Here is a 26167-nt window from a genome sequence, read left to right on the forward strand (position 1 = left end):
AGTACTTTGGAAGACCCTCTATTTAATGATCACTGAAAAATTATTTATTTTTGACATAATGTCAAATATCGTATTCTTTTGCAGACGGTACCATTATAACGCGTTGTTTTTTGGTCGCCTTGTTATAAAATTAATTTGATTCGGAATGACTTTGATCCAGGATTGAATTTCAAATAACTTTGCAATGTTTGATTAAAGGTGATAATATTTCTGTTTTGTGGTTTCACAATTTGATAATAATAACGTTGTTTTAGGGGATATTAGGTAGGCATTGTGGTCGCGGTGAACAGCGCTTTGCTGCTAAATTATTAATTATTCAAATTAATTAGCCGAGTAGGTATGATCATTACATAAGGTACAGAAATTCGGATATGGGAATTTAAGTGCGAATTTTGGATTGACATATTTTTTATATATTTTCTTCACAATAGTATTACTAAGTGTCTGGCAATGCATGACGTGATTTCCATACTACGCCGAAGAAAATAAAAAAAAAATACTTTATACTTTTTACGTAAGATTTTTTACTCGTTTATTACCCGTTATCTTCCAAAGCCACCATGATCTAAACAAACGTTCCTCCCAGTGTTGGCGACAATACGCAGAGAAACTTTCAGCTTTTATAAAATAAAGAAGGTCTGGCACGCGCTGGCTCTCTATGGCTGAATAAAAGATATTACATTGGGACTGGCTGACGCCCGGGGTTTCGTCCGCGTGGATTTAGATTTTTTTTAAATCCCGTGGGAACTCTTTGATTTTTCGGAATAAAAAGTAGTCTATGTCATTCCCCAGCTGCGCGATTGCGGGAGAACAGCTACAATGTCACGATCGCAGTCATCTCTGATTGGTTGACGCTCGCTCACTATTGGCTACAATGCATTGTTGCAACAAGAATCGCACAAATTCAGCCAATCAGAACAATAATTGAGATTGTAATAATGATTGATGCAGGTTTTAGACAATCGCCCTACTGGTCTTTGACTATACCCATGCAAAAAATCACGTCGATAGGTTGCTCCGTTACGACGCGATTGAAGGACAAACCAACAAACACACTTTCGCATTTATGATATGGGTAGTGATAATATAAGTAGCTGTGCTTGCTTGTCATATCGCATATACATATAAATATATGTGATCGTATGCGAAGGCACGCGTCGTCGTATTAAAACTCGTTCGTCATCAGTCTAACACGCTTGTATCGGCATTTTGGCACAGATTATACCAGTTTTATAAAAGTCAATTTACGAGCGGGTATTATCGACAAGTAGGGAAGCTATTAAGTTAATCTTCCGAGCTTATTTTTAATCACGGATCGAAAAACGTGGCACATAGGCAGATTTACAGTTAATTAACTTTCAGCGTAGAGATTTGCTCAGAATGATAACAACAGTCTTGGACTGTAGTAATAAAATAAGAATAAAATGACGTGATTATTTGCCTAGCGGTAGTTTATGGGGCTAGAATTCATTATTAAAGAGAATAAATAAATAAAAAAACATGATTTTAATTTATTTATAACATGAACGTTACGCTTAACGGAAGGTGAATAATGACGTCGCAATCCGTAAACGATTTTTTTTTTCATTTTTTAAACATAAAAATGAGTAATTTCTGCGGGAAAATATTTTTTAAATCAAAGGGGGGAGGGGCCGGGTTAGCGCGGGGGCTGTGCTGGTGTACGGGGCGTTTCCTCCCCGAATGTCATCTCGACCTGTCGCGTATACGATGCGGCAAGGTCGGTGGCAAGCCGCAATGTCGCACTATGTTGCTCTGGAAAATCCACTGAATGTAGTGTTCTAAAATAAAATCTGTGAAGAGATATTTCACATTAAAGGGAATAAAATATAAAGGGAAGTAGTGAGTGTAGTGGGCACTTCATTTACAACATCCTCTTGCGAATGCAATTTACGTCTCGCTCTAAAGCTGCGCTTACCTGAACATTGCCCTCATTTCCTACAACGTTATACTTAGTTTTTACACGACTGCCCAAAAAAAGGAGTTGGATGTTTCAGGGTTCATCTATGTATTTATGAGTATGTGTCTTTATTCCACTTATAAGTTTGTTATAAGTGGAAGGTTTGATTCCCTGCAGAGGCAATTTGCTCTGGAAAATCCACTGAAACTAATGTAGTGTTCTAAAATAAATTCTGTGAAGAGACATTTCACATTAAAGGGAATAAAATATAAAGGGGGAGTAGGGGGTGTAGTGGGCACTTCATTTACAACATCCTACTGCGAGTGCAATTTACGTCTCAGTCATAAACCTGCCCGTATTATACCTGAAAATTACCCCTATTTCCTACAACGCTATAGCTAGTTTTTTAGGGTTCCGTACCCGAATGTGCCAAGGGGACCCTATTGCTTAGCCCCCGCTGTCCATCCGTCCGTCCATCCATCTGTCCGTCAGCAGGCATCTTACAGGTACAGTCTTGTGAAAAGTAATAGGTAGAGTTGAAACTATCACGAAATGTGTATTTCTATTGCTACTACCGAGTGATCTACTTACGCAACGTTCGTTGACCTCTAGCGTCAGTCAGATGTTTTATCGTTTTTAGGGTTCCGTATTTTTTTGTGGTATCATATCAGTAATCATCTGTCTATCGCCTGTCTTCGTTTTTGCCAGTGTTCTGGTTACACCCTGTATTAATAGGCGAGCCGATAGACGAAATTATGAATTTTAAGATTTGGACTCCGGTAAATGATTAATATTATTATCACGCAGGCGTCGTAGTTTAATTAGGTAAGTAAATTAATCGTATTTTTTGTAGAGAAATTATATTTAACTAAGCGTAAACGCGCTGTAGGCAATTAGCCGTGAGAAGCGTAATTTTATTACGCCGTTTGGGCTATAAACGTCGGAAGGCAAACAGATTAAACGAATGGCCCTTTTTATTTTCAGCCGGTTCGAGATAACGTGCCCGAACGATGGTAAGATAGGGAAAGTGAAGGTAATGGCTTAAAACCTTTCTATTTGTTTACTTGTTATGCACTAAGAGCCAGCGCGTGCCAGACCTTCGTTATTTTAGAAAAGCTGAAAGTTTCGCTGCGTATTGTCCCCAACATAGGGAAAACCGATCAGCGACTACGAAGTTTGGATCATCATAACAGGTATCTAATAAAGGTGTAAAAACCTTACGTCAAAATATAAATTCTATTTAAATATTTTCTTCGGAATGGTACCTATTAGAAATCAATGGCTGGTTTCTTCTGGCAGGCAGTTGCCACGATACGTGTCTGGCAATGCATAACGTGATTTCTAATACTATTCCGAAGGAAATATAAAAAAATAGACTTTATACTTTGACGTATATTTTTTTACACCTTTATTACCTATTGTCTCCAAAAGCCACCATGATCCAAACAAACATTTAAACAAACGTTCCTCTCAGTGTTGGGGGCAACAAGCAGAGAAACTTTGGGCTTTTATAAAATAACGAAGGTCTGGCACGCGCTGGCTCTTAGTCCATTTAATAGATATATATGTCCTTTTAAACTATAGATATCGTCTAACAAACAGTGTTTATTAATCAATATTACAATTTATACTTAAAATAAAGCGACAAAAAGCACCGGACTATATTACTATAACTATTCCTACCTATGTATATACCAAAAGCTTCGAATATAACACAATATTATAAATTTCGTATCAATATTGAAATACCCATTAATTTGTTTTAATTGATACGAGATAATTGTTTCATTATTTTGTTTGAATATCATGCAATGCTTCACCTGAAATACTCCACTCAATTTCATGAGTTGAAAATGTATCTAATTATCTATTTTTAGGGTTCCGTACCTCAATAGGAAAAACGGTACCCTTATAGGATCACTTTGTTGTCTGTCTGTCGGACGTCGGTCTGTCAAGAAACCTACAGGGTACTTCACGTTGACCTAGAATCATGAAATTTGGCAGGTAGGTGGGTCTTATAGCAAACATTCGGGGAAAAATCTAAAAACCGTGAATTTGTGGTTAAATCACACAAAAAAAATTAAATTGTGGTCATGAACTAATAATTTGTATTTTCAACTTTCGAAGTGAGTGACTATATCAAGTGGGGTATCATAATTGAAAGGTCTTCACCTGTACATTCTAAAACAGATTTTAATTTATTTTTATACATTATTGTTTTTGAATTATCGTGCAAAATGTCGAAAAGATACGACTGTAGTACGGAACCCTCGTTGCGCGAGCCTGACTCACTCTTGCCCGGTTTTTTTTTACTAGCAATACATAATAATTAATTAGAAAGATGGTTGTTGAATAGACTAGACCTGTAATCCTTCCTCAAAGTGTTTATTTTTGGATTATATTTATCAACGCATGAAATTTGGATCTACTAATAAACGATTTTTTGAAATTCCACTAAGAAGGTTAAATGGGGGCATCGATATAAATGACAAGATATGGCCATGCTAACAAAATTTTTCACGGTTTTGGAACCAAATAAATCAGCGCACCTCTTAGATACTATTGAATGACCCGTTTCAAATTCAGACGTCACTAAGGTTGCATTGATGCTAAAGCACCACTGAATCGGTGCCATTTTGTTTTTTTTTATTTATTCTTATTTATTCAGATACAAGTTAGCCCTTGACTGCAATCTCACCTGGTGGTAAGTGACGATGCTGTCTAAGATGAAAACGGGCTAACCTGGAAGGGGTATGGCAGTTTTTAATAAACCCATGCCCCTTTGGTTTCTACATTGGCATATTACCGGAACACTAAATCGCTTGGCGGCACGGCTTTGCCTGTAGGGTGGTAACTAGCCACGGCCGAAGCCTCCCACCAGACCAGACCAGAAATTTAGAAAATGTTTGTTCAATAACCCTGTCCATACGAAGTAATATATAAGTCAATGAATGGGGGTTTTAAATTTATATAGTCTACGCATAAGCTGGTAATGATGTAACTGCAAACCAACATTCCCCCTAACGTCTATTAGCTAGATCTAGAATTCTACAAATTATTATTATCTAGGCAAAGGGTCAAGCGCCCCGCGGGCCGGCACGGGTCGAGGACGCTTTATTAATTAGCTCTGAAACTCGCTGCATATCCTTCACAGAGTTATATTGGATATTGGTTCACTGTCAGAATTAATTTGTGGAGTGCCTAGTTTGTAGAGATAATATTTTTGTAAGGATTCGTGCACTGTAATTAAACATTTAATTGGGCATGGTTTGCCTAATAGTCCCTAAGTAAACAAGTAAGTGGATGTTATTATAATTTTAAATTTAGATTTAAACATTGTTTTAAATTCTCAATTTCTGTTTGAGGTCGCGGAAATTACTTTCCTTGTTTCAACGGAAATGCCTGTCGTTTGCACTACACCAAAGTTCCGGCCCTATAGATAATATATTATACTAGCTGATGCCCGCGACTTCGTTTTTACGTTTTTGAAAATCCCGTGGGAACTCTTTTCCGGGATTACAATAGGTAGCTAGTTGTTTTTATAGATGTCAGCTATTGATTACATTGAGCTATGATTGACAGGTTTTATGCATGGGCGCTATTTTGGAAAAAAAGAGAAATTGCTGACAACTAGGTATAAGTCCCGCAAATTGCTATTGAGCTGGAACCATGTCTCATTAACATCGAAATGACGACATTTTGACGTCAGCCGCAATAAAAATATACCATCAGCACGACACTTCAGTCTAGTGCTGACGTCACTAAAATGCTAAATTTGCTAAATTTGCCCTGCTGAGAATCGTACCCGGAGCGTCCCACGTGTTAGATCACAGCGCTCACCAATGCTTCAGCCCCCCTAGCATGGGCAGGAGACAAAAATTTTATCCCCCAATTATATCCACTGACGAGGGATAAAATTTACTTGTCCACCTCTCAAAGCACGGCAACAGGGGAGAGGAGAAGTTTATCCCTAATTCGGGGACAATTTTATCCTCGACATTAGACGTGGGTTTATTCTCATGAACTTAAAAATCAAAACATGTCTCGCGGTACCTGTTGGGTTTAGGTTATGTTTGGGTTGTGTTTGGGTTATGTTTGGGTTGTGTTTGTGTTATGTTTGGGTTGTGTTTGGGTTATGTTGGAATATGGTTGGGAACCCCAACATAAACCCAACATAGGTCCCAAATACCAATTACCATTAACCCAATAAAGGTAAAGGAAAAGATCCAAAAACCGAAAAGTCCCCTGTTTTATTCACTGTGGATAATTATATCCACCCGTGAGCCCATGCTCGGAGAGTGGATAAAGCTGTCGGAGGGGATAAAGATTTTATCCTTTCCCCGGGGAGAAAATTATATCCCCGCCCATGCTAACCCTGCAGGGAGGTTGACAGCTTGCAAAAGTAGTCCGGCGAGCGAATTTCAAACACGAATTTCCGTTTTCCGATCCACGCTTGTGCTATTCAAGCTTCAGCAGACTCCTGGGATTTGTACTCGCACTGTCTGTCGCACATATCGACAGTCGCAAAAAATATGAAAATCCCGTGGGAACTCTTTGATTTTTCCAGAACAAAAAGTAGCCCATGCCCGTCTTCGGGATGCAGTGCACACACACTTTCGCACTTATAATATGCTAAAAAACTTAAATGTTTGTTGGTTTGTCCTTCAATCACGTCGCAACGGTGCAACGGATTGACGTGATTTTTTTGCATGCATATAGACAAAGACCTGGAGAGTGACATAGGCTACTTTTTATCCCGCAAAATCAAAGAATTCCCACGGGGTTTTTAAAAACCTAATTCCACGCGGACGAAGTCGCGGGCATCAGCTAATTAAATTATATTTTTGCACGAAGTAGAATCATGTATTCGGGAAAAAAAATGTAAATTGGCCTTAACCATTTCCTAGGTAAAATGCCCTATACTTAGATCAAAGTATAGGTTTCCGTTTAAAACGCTGTCCTGAAAAATTAAGATAGCTATATTTTGTTCTTTGGGGCCGTCGTTACTGCGGTTACCCACTCATACGATCCGAGTCCGTGAAAATACGTTCCTTATTGTTTTGTATGGGAGCTTATTACATAATATGTCGTAGATAATCGCTGGTATTCTCACGGATGACGGATAGAACTCGGATGACGGAAGTGCAGTGCGTAATCGCCGTTAATATGAGCCCGTTTGGTCGTCAAAGACTAAACACATTATGCCCTAATTATACCTTTCCTCTGTTATGCTGTCGTCCGCACAGTGGGTACCTAATAATGACTCTATACCGTAGCTCTGTGCAGGACTAAAATGTTTGTTGGCAAACAACCAGCCGTACTGTGTGCTCTGGCTAGTACTTCATTTGCATTTCATAACTGGTGTGTACTCTGTAGATCGCGCTAGAGGTTTATTTCCAAAAAAATGTTTGTAAAGTCAAAGTTTATATTACATGCAAACTTTATAGAAAAGTCCTATTGTAGTCGACGCATTTTAAACTGAGTCGTCGAGTTATTTGCCTGTTTCGCTCGCACTTACAGGTCGTAGGTATAAGTGTGATCGAAAAAGATATATATAGGTAGGTACCTACAATGTAAAGGATTACTTTATGAAATGAAATGAAAAATATTTATTTTATGTACCTACAATGACCTCTATAGTTTAGCTGATGGTGATATAGAATTAGTACCTACCGACCTGATGGTAGTTAACGGGATAAGACTAACCACTGCCCGGTGAGTTGATAACAAAAAAACCGGCCAAGTGCGAGTCAGGCTCGCGAACCGAGGGTTCCACTTCCGTACTACAGTCGTTTTTTTTTTTTTTTTCATTTATTAGGATCACCAACAGCTAATCATCTACATCAAATACAAATTTAACCAATACAAAAATTCTTAGATAAAATGACGAGCTAATTAAAGGTAATCACCGCATGCGAATAAAGTGTCAGGTAATTTTACTACTAAAAAGTTACTTAATTAGAAAATAATAATAATATAAATTAATAAACTCTAAACTAATAAACAAATGTAGGTAAGCAGTTCACATGACATGAAGTAAATTACTATGTTAATTTACCTAATGCCATATGAACTGAATTCCGGAATTTAACCAGTGAGTCCGCATGTATGTCTAGCACATTGAGCTTATTATAAAGTTGACTTATTCTCGGGATTGGCGAGTTAGCACCCATAACTGTTGAGCGTCGAGGAAAGGATAAAGAAGAATTTAAAGGTTCTCTAGGATATTTCGAAGGAACCCTTAATTTAAAGCTATTTGAAAGAGAAGAACAATCTATTTTGTTGTTGAAAATCTTAAATAAAAATATGAGATCGAGTTTTGTTCTACGAGTTTCTAAGGATTCCATATTAAAGAAATTTAGTCTGCTATTATAACTAGCTGCTAGTATTTAATCGTCATTTTGCACGATAAATCAAAAACTATTATGCATATGCATCTTTTTAGAATGTACAGGTAAAGCCCTTTCATATGATACCCCACTTGGTATAGTAAAGTAAAGTATAAAAAGATGAAAATACTAATTATTTGTTCGAAACACTTTTTAATTATTTTTTTGTGATGTAACCACAAATTCACGGTTTTCAGATTTTCCCCCTAATGTCTGCTATAAGACCTACCTACATGCCAAATTTCATGATTATAGGTCAACGGGAAGTACCGTGTAGGTTTCTTGACAGACAGACAGACAACAAAGTGGTCCTATAAGGGTTATGTTTCTCCTTTGGAGGTACGGAACGCTAATAACTTACAACACATAGCCTTCCTTTGGGCTTCGTCGCAGTCGGGTAAAAAGTGAACCGACTTCAAAAGTGTTAGAATATTTATTTTTATTCAACTGATATTAACATACTATAGACACTTTCATCAGAAAATGAACCTTCTTATCTACGTAAGTACAACCCTCCACCTCCCATGGCCCCACCAACCTCTCGGTTATATGGGCCGAATCGCGGGAGGGCGCCCGTTCGGTACTTGCTCTTGGCATTTTCTCGGGGCGCCTTCTTGACTCCCTACAAATTATTTTTGTCTCTTCCTTGTCCCTTATGCTCACTCTCCCCCCTTGGAGGCTAGACGTCACTAACACAGCTGTGATCTCCGCTGCTGCTCCTCCGTGGTGCCGGCCTGGCACCTGTACGCTCCGAGCTGCTTCGCCTCTTATGCCAATGGTGCGCGAATTCCCGTAGCCAGTTGTAGTTCCCCGCCGATGAGACGAGGTCCGTGTAGAAGACCGGCCCCGCTTCCCCGCGTAAGAACAGTACCTACTATGGAGTGTAGACATAGTAATTATTACTTAATAACCGCTGATGCGGGCGGCTAAAATGTTTGCGAGCAAACATCGACCGTGGGCCAAGCGTGCGGCACTTCATTTGCATTATGTAACAGAAAATGTGTTTAATAAAAAAACTGCCATACTCCTTCCAGGTTAGCCCGCTCCCACCTTAGACTGCATCGTCACTTACCATCAGGTGAGATTGCAGCCAAGGGCTAACTTGTATCTGAATAAAAAAAATGTTTCATTATGCAACTAAATTAGCTAGTTATATGAAAAATGTTTGGCACTTGACACTCTTGATTGTCATCATGATTAACCCATCGCCTGCTTATTTCAGAGCACGGGTCTCTTCTCAGAGTGACAATGGTTTTGGCCCTAGTCTACCATGCGGATTGGTAGACTTCACACACCATTTTTTTTTTAAATCTTTTATTAGGTATTAGGCTTTTACATTTATGTATGTCAGCCTCACTCACCTTTGAGAACATTATGGAGAACTCTCAGGCATGCAGGTTTCCTCCCGATGTTTCCCTTCACCGTTAAAGCAAGTGATATTTAATTACTTAAAACGCACATAACTCCAAAAAGTTAGAGATGCATGCACGGGATCGAAACCCCGACCTCCGATTAGGAGGCAGACGTCCTAACCACTAGGCTAGCACCAGTAGCGTGCAGGTCATAGAGGCATAAATTCACTGCTTACCCCAGTTGTAAGCTCAATGCATATTTTTCATTGTGACCTGCCAGTAAACAGGTTCCTACCTAACTAATGCCTACCCTAGCTTCAAACTCTGTGCACGCCACTGGCTATCACAGCTGCTGCTGCTGTACAGCATTATACAATGTGTTTAATATCCCTACATGTCTGTAGACGCCTACATGTCTGTTGTAGAGATATATTATAATTATGGCTTAATAACCGCTGATGCGGGCGGCTAAAATGTTTGCGTGCAAACAGCAAACGGCCGTGGCCGAGCGTGCTCTGGCCGGCACTTCATTTGCATTATGTAACAATATGTCTCATTATGCAACTAAATTAGGTAGTTATATAAAAATGTTTCACTTTGGGCTCTTATTGCTTTTTCAAGGTTTGTGCCAAACTTTTGAGGTGCAAGAGCCGCCAGCGCTGTCTTTAGCGGTGAAGAAAAATATCGTGAGGAAACCTCCAAGCCTGAGAGTTCTCCATAATGTTCTCAAATGTGTGAAAAGTCTACCAATCCGCACATGGCCAGCGTGGTAGACTCATTTGCATTATGTAACAATATGTCTCATTATGCAACTAAATTAGGTAGTTATATAAAAAATGTTTCACTTTGGGCTCTTATTGCTTTTTCAAGGTTTGTGCCAAACTTTTGAGGTGCAAGAGCCGCCAGCGCTTCTTTAGCGGTGAAGAAAAACATCGTAAGGAAACCTGCATGCCTGAGAGTTCTCAGGCATAATGTTCTCAAAGGTGTGTGAAGTCTATCAATCCGCACATGGCCAGCGTGGTAGACTATGGCTAAAATCTTCTCATTCTGAGAGGAGATCTCTGCTGTGAGCCGGCGATAGGTTGATCATGAATGATGAATGAATGATGCCCCATTTTACCTGTAGGTACTCAAATCCTCGTAGCTCCATCAATCACTAGTAACATTGCTAATTACCAAATAAAAAATAAAATAAAGAACACGTTTCACCATTGCCAGGCTTAAAAATAAATTCGCTAAAGCCAGGAAACGCGCGTGTCGACGTGTTATCTGCCTTTATTGCTTTATTTAAAGGCTTTCAAAGCACATAAGTGCCGTTAACATCCTATACGGGGCACCGTCATATTATGTGGCGAGTTTATATTTCACACCTCTATTTGAAAAATGTTTATATGATTTTCGTTTTAAATCTATACGTTCCGAACCACGCTGCACGCAGCAGTGTTGCCGCAACAATGGTTCGTAATCTAAATATACAAAAGGAAAAAGGTGACGGACTGACTGACTGACTGACTGACTGACTGATCTATCAACGCACAGCTCAAACTACTGGACGGATCGGGCTGAAATTTGGCATGCAGATAGCTATTATGACGTAGACATCCGCTAAGAAAGGATTTTTGAAAATTCCACTCCTAAGGGGGTGAAATAGGGCTTTGAAATTTTGTAGTCCACGCGGACGAAGTCGCTAACATAAGCTAGTATTATACAAAAGGAAAAAGGTGACGGACTGACTGACTGAGATCTATCAACGCACAACTCAAACTACTGGACGGATCGGGCTGAAATTTGGCATGCAGATAGCTATTATACCGTAGGCATCCGCTAAGAAAGGGTTTTTGAAAATTCAACCCCTAAGGGGCTGAAATAGGGGGTTGAAATTTGTGTAGTCCACGCGGACAAAGTCGCGAGCATAAACTAGTCATTAAAAAAGCGGTTTCAGTAAAAAATGCTTTTGACTAATTTACCGAAAATAGTTCTTGCGGAAATTGTGTCTGCTCTCTTATAAAGAACTAGCTGCTACGTAACAGATTCACATTTACTATAGTTAGGTAGGTGATTTTCATACTTTTGTGTTGATCCTGCAAGAAACTCCGCAGTAGCTAGCTATCCTAGTCCTAGACGGTCTACTTAATTGTTATTACTTGTTTTGTTATCTGTATTATTAATATTTTTTTTTGTGTTCCTTATATAATTTTTATCAGCACTCAGCAACTTAAAGTCAATAATTTTAATTTATTTTATTTTGTAAGTAAAAATTTATTTATTTATTTTATTCTTATTTTTGTGAAAGTCCTATCTACATAATAGTAGTATAGGTATAGTCCGCGAGTCGCGACAGGTTGAAATGGCAATCGGGGTATGAGGCGCGGGAACGCTTCGGACACCCGCACGTCACATGCGCTCACCAGCACCTTGTTAGCGCGGGGGCTGCACACAGCCCACAGGTGTGCGGGGTGTTCTCTCCCCGATTGCCATCTGGACCTGTCGCGTACGTACTATAGGTAGCTGTACCTGCAACGTGCGAGATGCCTTGCGGTTTAGTGGTGGATCAAAGTATTTAAAAGGATTCTGAAACCACGTAAAGGATACATTTTCATTATCATATACATACTTACGAGTACCTGTCGCATGAAATACCGTAGGTATATCGCTATAATTATAAATGCGAAAGTGTGTTTGTTTGTTTGTCCTTCCTTCACGCCGTACTTAAGCAACCAATCGACTAGATTTTTGGCATAGAGCTAGTTCAAAGCTCAGAATAATAATAATAATATTTATTTATTTGAACAACTCAGAACAGTAATCAACTCTCTGGAATCCTGACCCCTAAACTAGGAAATCCCGTGTCTTAGGGGCCAGTGCCTTCCCAAACATAAGATATGAATAGTTAATAATTTACAGCTAGGTATTACAACAGCTATTAAAAATAAATAAATAAACAAAACACAAGTTTAAAGCGTGAAACAAACTATGGGACGCGTCCGTAAGCTATGGCTAAGAACCGCGATTGATAGGCGTCCACAGTCATCTCGCGAGATATTACGACTCGGACGCATCCGCGACTTTTGTTTCACTCTTTAGAATTTTATAGAATCTCTTTAGAATAATGTGGTTCTTTCAACATCAATGGTTGAAAGGAGAGTAACATATGCTACTTTATATCCCGGAAAGTCAAAGAGTTCCCACGGGATTTTTAAAAACCTAAATGCACACGGACGAAGTCACGGATACGAACCGAATATGAGGACGAGTGCACAAACGCCCTAACGCTCATTCTATACCAGCACTCAAGAACGAATTTACATTACAATTTACAAGCGCTTCATGGAGAATCGCGTTAGGAAATTGGGGCGCGGGGACACATACATACATACGCAAAGAACTGGTGGAAGTTTATAGCGAGATAAAGACGAAAAATTAGATCTTGTACCTAAGGACAGTTCTTGCAGTTCACGAAGGCGAGTGAACGTTACTTGTGGTTACGTCGTACACATGGGGATTGCGTAAGTGTGCGTGCATGTCGGACCAATCAGCCGCGAGCAAACGCACACTTAGTGTACCTTACTTATACCGATACAACTTAAACACAAGCATGAGCCACTCGCCATCGTGAAATGCAAGAACTATACCAGTATTTTAAACATGAAAACCTTTTCTCATCTAACTAAGCCTTATGTACAGTCAAAGGCCAAAACTCGTTTAGCACCTTAATGATCGAATTCGCTTGCACTGCACGGCACGTTTGTGCCTACAACTGAGTGTTTGTGTGGCGTGTTTATAGAAAAAGGTCATAAGTGCGACTGGTTTTTTATGCAATAGTTTTGCGGAATTGCTACTTAAATTCTGAGACATACACATCTAAAATGACAGAAACAGCCGAGTTAACACAAAAAATTCTCGTTCGAATACCATGAGCTTTTGGGACTGCGAAGTAAGAACTCTTTTTTTCTGGGGTTAAAAGCAGCCTATGTCATTCGCCATGTCCTCTCCATCACTTTCTAAAGGTCGATGTACAATATTTCATGCCGGGTACGGTACTATAAAAGTATCTAAATAAATAAATATAAATAAAAAAAAATCTATATGTAGTGTAATAGTTATATAAAACATGTAGGTACTTATAAAATAAAGTCAGTTGTTGGTCAACCAGCCTCGTTTCATTACATGGTGGCAGCGGTGGGATTGATTTTCATTACAGTATATTAAACAAACTTGTTCAAGTACATTCTTAAAATCTGCTACCAGTTCCGTAGCTATAATTTATATTTATGAATGTGTGATGCTTTGGATATGAAAGGGCCTTTGTCTCCCGATGTCCATTGTCATTCGGAATGGAGCCTCCTCTAAGCCGCGTTTAGCTGGAATATGGAAAATGTTTGGCATTGCTCCTATGTTACACTTGGTACAATGGGAACCCTCGAGTAATAAATATGTGGGCTTGTAAAAGGTCAAATAAATAAAATGAGGATTTATAACTTCGTTGTAATCTAAGTTGTAATATAAGATGATGATGATGAACCATGTATATATATCAAGGTTCATTATCATCATCATCAACCCATCGCTGGCGCACTACTGAGCATGTCCTTGGAAACATTTTGTAATCCTTTTTTTTATTAATTTGTACCAAAAACATTTACAATACAGAGAAAAAGAAAGTAAAAGTGGACAGGGAAGCACTTATCTCTATGAGAGATCTCTACCAGCGACCCTTGGCAGTGCGAGAGGTTGTAGAGGGAGTAGAATAGGTACAAAAAGAAGAGAGTTATTCCCGTTGAGTCACACCCCCGTGAGTAACACTGTGACTCAACGGGTTTTTTTTTTTAGTTGAGTTGAGTAACAGATAGAAAGTTATTCATGAAAATAACATAATATATACTATGCAACATTATAAAATAGGTACTCTAGGGATATAGGTTTCCTCACGATGTCTTTCGCAGCAAAATATATTTAATTCATATACTTAACTGTGAAAAGTTAGAGTTGCGTGTCCAGGATCGAACCCCCGACCTCCCAAACAAGACGCCGACGTGTTATATGAAAAGATTATTTATTCATTTACTTATTCAAGTTCATGTTCTGTTTCAGGTATCAGGCAGACACAATGCTAAGAAAAGGTTGGTAACTTTATAAAACTTCTAAAATATATAAAACTTATGAAAGAGATAACGATTTTGTAGAACATGTCTCTGTCGTTAAGACCGACGGAACGTCACATGAGAGAGAGACGACGCTGTAGGTACGAAGCAGAAATCTCTGTCTAAAGTTAGATTTGCAATCTGCTACTGGTTATATATTGTGTCCTACTCGAAGAAGAGTAATATTCCATTTGAAGAAACCTATATTATGAACAGTGTTTTAGGTAAATCCAAGATATAATACGTCCAACCATGATCGACCATCACCACACAAAATCCTGAAAAATATCACGTTTGATATATGGGAGCTGCCTTAATATTTATTTTATTCTGTTTTTTTGTATTTTTTATTATAGCGGCAACAGAAATACATTATCTATGAAAATTAAATTTTCTAACTATCACGGTTCATGAGATACAGCCTGGTGACAGACAGACAGACGGACGAAAGGCGGCGAGTCTTAGTAAAAGGGTCCTGTTTTACCCTTTGGGTACGGAACCTTAAAAATGAAGCGGTAAATGCAATAATTTTCAAACTTTGTGAGATTTTTCTTCGTGATTTTTCAGTTAGGAGTATTTTTCAGTTTCAGCAGTAAAATGCCCCATCTCTAGTTAAAACTCTCAGTTATAACTGGACGTGTATATCCGCCTTTATCGCCAAATGAGTTCGAACTCCACCTCAACGCTCAACCTGCATATCTAAATATATAAAAGGAAATGGTGACTGACTGACTGATCTATCAACGCACAGCTCAAACTACTGGACGGATCGGTCTGAAATTTGGCATGCACATAGGTATTATGACGTAGGCATCCGCTAAGAAAGGATTTTTGAAAATTCAACCCCTAAAGGGGTGAAATAGTGGTTTGAAATTTGTGTAGTCCACGCGGACGAAGTCGCGGGGATCAGCTAGTAAAATATAGAATTGCTTGAATATTAAATATATCCTTTTTTACGCGCACCTACGCAATACTTTTAATCAACCCAACCAAACGAACCGTGACAAAAAAAAAATATTATTAATTTCGTCCTCGCGATGGCGCGGGCCGCGTAATTACAGAATTTGCATATCGCCATTATTACGACTACGTTTTAAACATGTTTTAAAGTGTGAAACTCTGAATTCTTTGCACATGTTATTTTACATCGTAATTTAGAATTTAAATGTAAAATTAAGCTAGGTTTTTATCAAACACCTCTCCAAACGTGTGACTTTTGAGTTAGTAGTTTTATTTTCTGCCACGTGCTGTACCTAACTACATACTACATAGATAGTTTTTTTTACCAGATTATACAAATTGTAGCTGAGTACACGACCTCTAAACTAAATTGATAGTTCTACAGAATTATCCACAGTCAACAGTTTTCAAGAGGTACATTTTAGCCTCTTACGACTTTTTTACAACAAGTTACGACTTTATTGTGGTTAACCCGTCAACTGACCATTAAAGTCTAAAAGAAATGGCAGTAACAAGTTCATTTACTTACTTGAACTTTTTCAAAAACATCTCTCCTCGTTTATCGAGCCACATTATTTTCTTGGAATTTTACAATTAAAAGAATAAAGTTTCACAACAAAAAATGAACAGAAGTTTTTCCTCGCAAAGTTTTCAACGACTAAATTTGCCGCTTCGTTACAAAACAATGTTTTAATTCATCTTTAGTGGACCTCCTTTGTGTTCATTTGAGATTATTTTTTGCAGTGTTTTTTCAGAACACGTCTCTTTAATAAAATATTTGTTTGGAAAAACTTGTCGAAAACAGAACAAACTGAGCTTTATACAATCTTCATCTTTGTCCCGGCCCTGGTTTTTTTTTATTTGATGGTAAGTTAGGCCGCGGTCACTTAGCATTACGGTTTCGTACGAAATTCGGTCATGCGAAAACGTACGAAAAGGCACGAAAAATTCAAATACTTCGGAATCTATTCACTGGGTGCGACGTGAGAAAACGCATGCAATGTGAGCGCTGCCTGGGCCCTTAACTGCGATTTCATTTATACAGGGTGTAACCAGAACGCTAGCAAAAACTTAGCGTTATTGTTATACCTACTACCTAAACACAATCCAATACCAATAACCATTTGCCTCATTTTGTAGTTTTAGTGATTTAGTATTTTTCAACCCCGCAATGCATAGCGTGCAAAACTCGGGTCAACGCCTCGCCGTTTGTTGACCTTCTAGCGTCAGTCAGATGTTTTATTTGAAATACATATTAATATCGTAAACTTTTACAAAATTATAGGTTTTTTTTTGTTAATTGTGGTATTATATCAGTACCTGTCTTCGTTTTTGCCAGCGTTCTGGTTACAACCTGTATAATATTTCTTTTAAGCTCAAAGACATCAAGTTGTAAGCATCATCACTTGCCACCAGGTCTGATTGCAGCCAAGCGCTAGTCTTCTTCTTCTTCTTTCTTACCTTATCCCACGCTACGTGGGGTCGGCACAACATGTCTTCTTATAGCCAAGCGCTAGTCTATAAATTAAAAAAAAACCGATTATAGGTACTACTTAGAAGTTGGTGGTTGCCAAATGGCCGCTTCTTCGGCCGGCCTCGGGACCACTGACCAGCAAATGGTCACCTAGTTCTGACTGACCTAGTGCAGACGAGTTTCTTCAACTTCGTCTGCAATATGTTCATGTCAAGGCTACGCTCAGCTTCTACACAATATTCTTGCTTGTTAATTTCTTGCTGGCTCTTCTCTGTAGGAAGAGCATTCTGAATCAGCATTGGTAAATTCAGTGACGATTCAAAATCATACAAAGACCCATAAGTTTAATCAGTACCCATATTATAAATGCGAAAGTGTATTTGTTTGTTGGTTTGTCCTTAGATCACGGCGCTACGGTGCAACGGATTGACGTGATTTTTTGCTTTGCATGGGAATAGATAAAGACCTGGAGAATGACATAGGCTACTTTTTATCCCGGAAAATCAAAGAGTTCCCACGGGATTTTAAAAAAAAACCTTATTCCACGCGGTCAAAGTCGCGAGCATCAACTAGTTTAAGGTTTCAGTTATTTCACAAAAATCACTATGGTCATCATATCGTCCATAGAGCCTTCCCAACTATAGACCTTGTTACGAGTAGGTACTGTTAGGAAACTTTGGTTCCCGGCGGTTAGTCGTTAAGACCGACATCAGGGGCACGTGTTCGACGGCAATACCCCGGAAACAAGACGGACGAATATAATAGCATTAACCTTTATGACGTAACGTGCCCCATTTGGTAAACTTTGTAAAGTTCGTACGGACCATTAGAGGACCAGCTGATTTATCCTGATTGTATCGATATGTTAATCAGAGCTTTTTACCTATATAGCTGAAAGCTGATAATATATAGCTGAAAGCTGAAAGCTGATAATACTTTTATATCAGCATTAGTATGTAATTAAAGTCCGATACATAATTACTGTCGTAAAATAGAGTCGTGTTACGAGCTATCACCATCGTGACGTCACAAATCAATCAGAATCATGTTTCATGATAGCGACACCAATAATTACGGAGTTTCGCAATACGGGGAATTTTTCTTTTTGCCATTCCGGGGCAGAATTTTACGGAAAATTCTAGTCTATTTAGCTGTTACTATAATACGAATCAGTACCCTTATTATAAATGTGCGAAAGTGTGTTTGTTTGTTGGTTTGATATTGAATCCTAAAAATCTTAAATATTGTTTAATTAAGTAGGTAATTTGTAATTTTTATGTTCTAGAATAAGTTTGGTATTTTTGTTTTTTGTATACCTAAAACCTTTAATTTTCATTAAGTAGGTAGCTAGTGATTTATCGAGTAAAATATACACGCTTTTTATATAAATTGTTCTAATTATACGCTATTAACTAATAACAGGCAATTAATAGCTGAATAAAATAGATTAAAATAGGTTTGTTGGTTTGTCCTTCAATCACGTCGCAACAGTGCAAAGGATTGACGTGATTTTTGCATGGGTATAGATAAAGACCTGGAGAGTGACATAGGCTACTTTTTATCCCGGAAAATCAAAGAGTTCCCATGGGATTTTTATAAACCCTAATTCCACGCGGATGAAGTCGCGGGCATCAGCTAGTTTATTATAATGCAAACTTTTTTTGCAAATATTATAGTACACTATTTTGATAATCATTATCAAAAGGAAATAAAAAGCCTTGATATTATGACATACCTGCCTAAAACTATGACGTCACAAACCAATCATAAATCAGAGTCTAGGTTTATTAACACGAACAGGAACGAAGGAAAGCCTCAAATGTATATTATTTATACTTATCAGGCAAATAGCAATTTTCCCGCGCGCCTCTTTTTGGCGATATTGCCGGAGTCTGGCTTCGGTCACGTGCCGGTAACGAGTTTCCTTTATACCTGCGCGTAGCTGGAGAAATTTTACGGAAAATTTTATCTATTCAGCTGTATCTGTAACATAAATTGATTCTAATAAAGCAAAATTATAATTTTTGCAATTATTTTATAACAGTACTGTCTTGATAGTAATTCTTTTATTCAATAAATGAAGTAAAAATCTTAAAAAATAATATTACTTAAAATGAAGACGTCACAAACCATTAGAGTCTAATTTTATGAACACTAGCGGGAATGAAGAAAAGCCTCAAATGTATATTATCTGTACTTATCAGGCAAATCGCAATTTTCCCGCGCGCCACTTCTCGGCGATATTGCCGGTGTCTGGCTTCGGTCACGTGCCGGTAACGAGTTTCCTTTATACCTGCGCGTAGCTGGAGGAATTTTACGGACAATTCTATCTTTTCAGCTGTATCTGTAACATAAATTGATTTTAATAAAGCAAAATTATAATTTTTGCAATTATTTTTATAATAGTACTGTCTGTATAGCAGTAGTAATTCTTTTAATCACTCAATGAAGGTTAAAGCCATAATACAAGTAATATGTCATAAACCAATATTCTGCTTTTACAGCTACTGCGTTAAATCGCAGGAACCTGTAGTAAATCGCTGATCGTTCCTCCCAGTGTTGGGGACAATATGCAGAGAAACTTTCAGCTTTAATTAAATAACGAAGGTCTGGCACGCGCTGGTTCTCTCTCGAGTCAGTACCCTTATTATAAATGCGAAAGTGTGTTTGTTTGTTGGTTTGTCTAGATATGGAACCCTAAAAATCTTAAATATTGTTTAATTAAGTAGGTAGCTATTAATTTATCGAGTAAAATATACACGCTTTTTATATAAATTGTTCTAATTATACGCTATTAACTAATATCAGGCAATTAATAGCTGAATAAAATAGATTAAAATAGGTTTGTTGGTTTGTCCTTCAATCACGTCGCAACAGTGCAAAGGATTGACGTGATTTTTGCATGGGTAAAGATAAAGACCTGGAGAGTGACATAGGCTACTTTAAATCCCGGAAAATCACAGAGTTCCCACGGGATTTTTAAAAACCTAATTCCACGCGGACGAAGTCGCGGGCATCAGCTAGTATATTATAATCTTTCGTCAAGAATCGATTTACTCCTTGGCCATTGTCCCCTAAACAACAACAAAGCCCCTTTAATGCCCGAAAGCTTAAGCCAGAGAATGGGCTATGCATTATTAGTGAAAGATGCCATTTGTTATCTATTGGCGTAAAGGTCGTTGGAAGGTCGGCATTAAGGGACTGAAAAGGTAAGGATTATAGATAACGTAGTGAACTTTTGGAACCCTCACACCCATTACGCACGCTCGACTAGTCGCCCGGCAACTCGGTCAACGGCGACTGTTATAATCTGTAATTTATATGAAAGTCGCCGTGTGTATACATACCAGAACGCTGGCAAAAACGAAGACAGGTAATAGTACTGATGATTATTGGTATGATTTTTGATTTTCACCGAGCGTCATTTGACATTTATTTTTAATCCATTGAAGATTTTCGACGAAAAACTATTTTAATAATACTCATTAAAGCAACAATGTAGAACCAACCGATGTCGAATGAGCTCGGTGGCTATCGTTCAGTGTTAGACACTGCGTTAGCGAATCACTCCGCTGGACATCTAGTAGCATAAACCATGAATGTAACATTATATTCTAAGTGGATGTCCTCTGAAAGATAAAATTCAAGTAGGTAACAGCGACGCGAAGAACGCAATTTTCTTAAATTCCATTCAAAGTAGCCAAGTGTCCCGAGGGAAATACTTTTCCAATCTAATCTAGCGGTATGGATTACGTGAATTAATAAACGGGAATGACAGGACTTGCGCTAAAGTGGAAACTGGAAACTCGCTGATAAATTAGATATGAAAAAGCCGGTCAACTGCGAGCCGGATTAGCACACGACGGGTTCCGTATCATCGTATAAGATATAACACTTTGTACTTTAAATAATGATAATTTGCATGGCGGCCATTTTGAAATTCGCCATCTTGTTTTTAGGGTTCCGTAGCCAAAAGGCAAAAAACGGAACCCTTATAGATTCGTCATCTCTGTCTGTCCGTCCGTATGTCACAGCCACTTTTCTCCGAAACTATAAGAGCTATACTGTTGAAACTTGGTAAGTAGATGTATTCTGTAAAACGCATTAAGATTTTTACACAAAAATAGAAATAAACAATAAATTTTGGGGTTCCCCATACTAATAACTGAAACTCAAAATTTTTTTTCTTCAAACCCATACATATGTGTGGGTCTTCAAAAATGATATTGAGGTTTGTAATATAATTTTTTTCTAAACAGAATAGTTTGCGCGAGAGACACTTCCAAAGTGGTAAAATGTGACCCCCCCCCCCCCCCCTGTTACTTCTAAAATAAGAGAATGATAAAACAAAAAAATATATATGATGTAGTTGTAGGTACATTACCATGCAAACTTCCAACGAAAATTGGTTTGAACGAGATCTATTAAGTAGTTTTTGATTTATTGTGCAAAATGTCAATAAAATACGATTGCACTACGGAACCCTCAGTGCGCGAGTCTGATTCGCACTTGGCCGGTTTTTTATCTACACTAATATTATAAAGAGGAAAACTTTGTTTGTTTGTTTGTTTGTTTGTTTGTTTGTTTGTACTGAATAGGCTCATAAACTACTGGACCGATTTTAAAAATTCTTTCACCATTCGAAAGCTACATTATCCACGAGTAACATAGGCTATATTTTATTTTGGAAAAAAATAGGGTTCCGTAAGATATTTGGGTTTTTCGGACACAAGGTGTAAAAAATCAACCAGAAAAGTTACTTATTTTGCGTACGCTGCCTAAACTATAAAAGATAGAACCATAAAATGTTCTAATTAATTGTAGATCTTATAAATATCTACAAAAAAGTCCGCGACACACTATACCCATCTATGTCGAGTGAGGCACAGCAACCATTTTTTTATTTAAAAATCTTGAATTTTTTTTGGACTACATTTAAACGCGTTTATTTTACTCATGCTATTAATCCTTATCAAAATAAATGATTTCATCACTAAGAACAGTTTATGGAGATAATATTTGGTCTTTGAATGATTAAAATTGGACGTTTGGTTTTGAAGTTATGGCGAAATTAAAATATTACGATTTCTGCTGCACGGCCCGTTGTATTATATTATATATAAAGAGGTAATGTCGTTAAGTTTGTTTGTAGGGGGTAATCTTTAGAACTACTGAACCGATTTTAAAAATTCTTTCACCAGTAGAAAGCTACATTATTCCTGAGTGACATAGGCTATACGGGATCTTTAAAAACCTAAATCTACGCGGGCGAAGCCGCGGGGATCAGCTAGTATTTAATATGGCGTATAGTGCGTCTCTCATCGCATTTCGGCGAGAAGCTACTGTTTACGTTTTAAGCAAACTATACTAGAGTTTAAGTAGGTACCTTTTTTTTTTTTTTATTCAGATACAAGTTAGCCCTTGACTGCAATCTCACCTGGTGGTAAGTGATGATGCAGTCTAAGATGATAGCGGGCTAACCTGGAAGGGGTATGGCAGTTTTTATTAAACCCATACCCCTTTGGTTTCTACACGGCATCGTACCGGAACGCTAAATCGCTTGGCGGCACGGCTTTGCCGGTAGGGTGGTAACTAGCCACGGCCGAAGCCTCCCACCAGACCAGACCAGAAATGTTTTTGTGCCGTTTATCAAAGAAAATCTCTTTTCGCGGAAAATTTTAAGGCAAATAATAAATTATTTAATCGGATGTAAAAGGAACGTGGGACGCTTTGTGCTCGTACGTTTCTACGCAAAAGTCTCTCAAACGTAATGTTTTGATGTACCTAGAGGGGGATTCCAACATCAATGATGTACCTACATGTAACGTCATTTGTGAATTTGCGAGAACTTTCTCCATCCCTCTTTGTTAGCTTGGGATTATTTGGATGTAAGCTCGGATCAAACACACGTTATACGCGTATGAAAGGTAATTAATTAATGACATGTTCAACACACTAAGTTTCGTTACACGTACGGAAATTAACATGTTTTGCACATATCATGAGAGGTTTACTCAGCTTGAGATTTATAAAACACACTTTGTCTTTGTAAAACGCTGGCTCACTACAGAACACGGGTCTCCCCTCTGAATGAGAAGGTCTTTCTCATTCAATCTCAGTCTGGCCATAGTCCACCACGCTGGCTAAGTGCAGGTTGACAGACTTGAGAATATTATGGGGAACTCTCAGGCATGGGGGAGCATGGAGGTTTCCTAACCATGGTTTCGTTTACTGTTAAAGCATGATATTTAATGTTCTGAAAGACGTGTGATGACGTCTGTCAATCCGTACTTGGCCAACGTGGTGGAATATGGCCAAAACTTTCTTATATCGGGATCGATAGGTCGAGAATTGAGATAGTATGTACCGTATAAAGCTCAACAATTTTCACGACACCGAAGACGCACTAATTGACCAAGTACGCTATCAAAGACCTATCATTTCGGTCACTCGGCAATTATCGAGCGTTAACCAAAATTAGATCACATTCCACACATTTAAAATTCATTTTCCTTTGACAAGCTCTCGGCTTTGACCTTAGAAGTCCTATGACATTTTATAACACGCACTCAACCCTAAAATTTTATTGTGTCAAAGGCGATTCGTTCAATTTGGTCTTCCGTACCCGAATGCCTAGAGCTTTATCGATATTGCCCTTTGAAAACATTGTTTTTTTCTATACGAGCATATTCTCGTTTTGTACGAGTATAAAATATGTATATGTCAATGCCTCTGTTACGAGCTCGCTACTGAATACGGGTCTCCTCTTAGAATGAGAACGGCTTAGCACATAGTCCACCACGCTGACCAAGTGGGAACTGCCATATTTCACACACCTTTGAGAACATTATAGAGAACTAGCTGATGCCCGTGACTTCGTATGCGTGGATTTACGTTTTTTTTAATCCCGTGGGAACTGTTTGATTTTCCGGGATAAAAAGTAGCTTATGTCACTCTCCAGGTCTTGACCTATAGGTACACCTGCAAAAATAACGTCCGTCCGTTGCTCCGTTTCGACGTGATTGAAGGACAAACCAACAAACCAATAAACCAACAAACTAATAAACCAACAAACAAACACTGTAGCATTCGATGTTCATGTTAAAAATAAATAAAAATCGTGATTTTTTCAAATTAAATAATATGAAAAAAATTGATAATGAATTTTAGCGCCATAAGCTACCGCTATACAAAACATCACATCATTTTATTACTACAGAGTACAGTCTTCTTCTTCTTCCTTGCCTTTTCCTACGCTACGTGGGGTCGGCACAACATGTCTTCTTCTTCCACTCGCTTCTGTCATTCGTCAACGTACTATCCGCTCCTTTTTCACACATATCCTCTTTCACGCAATCCATCCACCTTTTCTTTGGTCGTCCTCTCCTCTTTTTTCCTTCCACATGCATACTTAACATTCTTCTAGTGACATGGCTTTCTTCCCTCCGCATTATATGCCCATACCATGCCAGCCTATTACCCCTCATCTTTTCTACCACTTTCAAACTACCCCTTACTACTACTTTCAAACTACCCCTTATATATTCATTTCTTATCTTATCCATCCTTGTCACACCACACATCCATCTCAACATTCGCATTTCAGTCGCATGTACGCCTTTCATCCGTCCCTTTTACCGCCCGAGAGAAGAAGACAGTCCAAGGCCCTATTGTGATAGACTAGGTGTAACTTATGTGATTATGTGCTAGGAGGGCTGGATAAGTCTTGGCTCCAAACAAGCAAAAATACAGCAACGTCATATTATAGTAACACAAGGTTCATTTAACATTCCGCCCTCAAGAAAAGCTTAGTGCTGTAGCGCCATCAATGCTAATGTAGTATCGATCGAATAGTTTGGCAGAGTCGGTAGTCGGTGCCACGCGGCGGCGACCCGGCGACCCATCGATGCTGAATTGCGTTTTTGAACAAAAAAAGGAGTTCGGAACTGACGCGTGTTTTATTTGTTCTTGTTTTTATGTATATATGTTAAACTTTTTCACAATAAACTATGTACAGTACCCACCCGGCAGGAAATATTGCACATCGAACAAATGTTTATTTCGAGAACATTTTAGCCTCCTTCCTTTATGATAGCAAAATAAGACCATAAATAATCTTTTTTTTTCACCATAGTGTGTATGTAACCAGTGTATGTAATACATATCATTTGGGCACTGACAAAAAATTTTTCCTGTATTTGTAACTTATATTGATATCACAACTAATAAAAATGCAGTCTTGTATTTATTTTAGTGTTAGGTCTGAGCGCCCGTTTTATAACCGGGGGTGGCAGAGCGGGGCATGCAGTGTTTGTCTCATAAACAAGCGTCCAGACAGTAGGTCCCCTAGGGGTCTGAATGTACGCTGCATGCCCCTAAGAATGCGCCTCACCCAGGCCTTCTTACCCTTACTATTTTTGCTAAACAAGCGGCGTTTTGCCGGTAGAGGCGGCGGCGGCGTGACGTCGGCGCCGGCGACATGAGCGCGGGCGTGCTACGGGACGCCGCGGGCGACTCCACGCCCGGTTCTGACGGCGGCGAGCGCATCACGCGCCTCTTCCCCAAGTGCCGCCCGCGCAACATGCAGCACCAGCACGACAGGTGACGACATGTTCTGTTTGCTCAATGCGGCGACATGAGCGCGGGCGTGCTAAGGGACGCTGCGAGCGACTCCACGCCCGGTTCTGACGGCGGCGAGCGCATCACGCGCCTCTTCCCCAAGTGCCGCCCGCGCAACATGCAGCACCAGCACGACAGGTGACGACATGTTCTGTTTGCTCAATGCGGCGACATGAGTGCGGGCGTGCTAAGGGACGCTGCGAGCGACTCCACGCCCGGCTCTGACGGCGGCGAGCGCATCACGCGCCTCTTCCCCAAGTGCCGCCTGCGCAACATGCAGCACCAGCACGACAGGTGACGACATGTTCTGTTTG

General features: G+C 39.0%; 1 long non-coding RNA gene across 1 annotated transcript in view; it reads left to right on the forward strand.

Annotated features, from left to right (window-relative positions):
- The window catches only part of LOC138404293 (uncharacterized), a 137048-nt gene extending 111334 nt beyond the window's left edge, over positions 1-25714 (forward strand). Inside the window, exons 3-4 of the long non-coding RNA XR_011238300.1 lie at positions 14751-14779; positions 25683-25714. This is a non-coding gene — a long non-coding RNA (uncharacterized lncRNA). The remainder of the gene's footprint in view (positions 1-14750; positions 14780-25682) is intronic.
- The last annotated feature ends 453 nt before the right edge of the window (positions 25715-26167 follow it).

This window comes from Maniola hyperantus, chromosome 2 (genome assembly GCF_902806685.2).
Source record: "Maniola hyperantus chromosome 2, iAphHyp1.2, whole genome shotgun sequence".
In the NCBI taxonomy this organism is placed as follows: domain Eukaryota; kingdom Metazoa; phylum Arthropoda; class Insecta; order Lepidoptera; family Nymphalidae; genus Maniola; species Maniola hyperantus.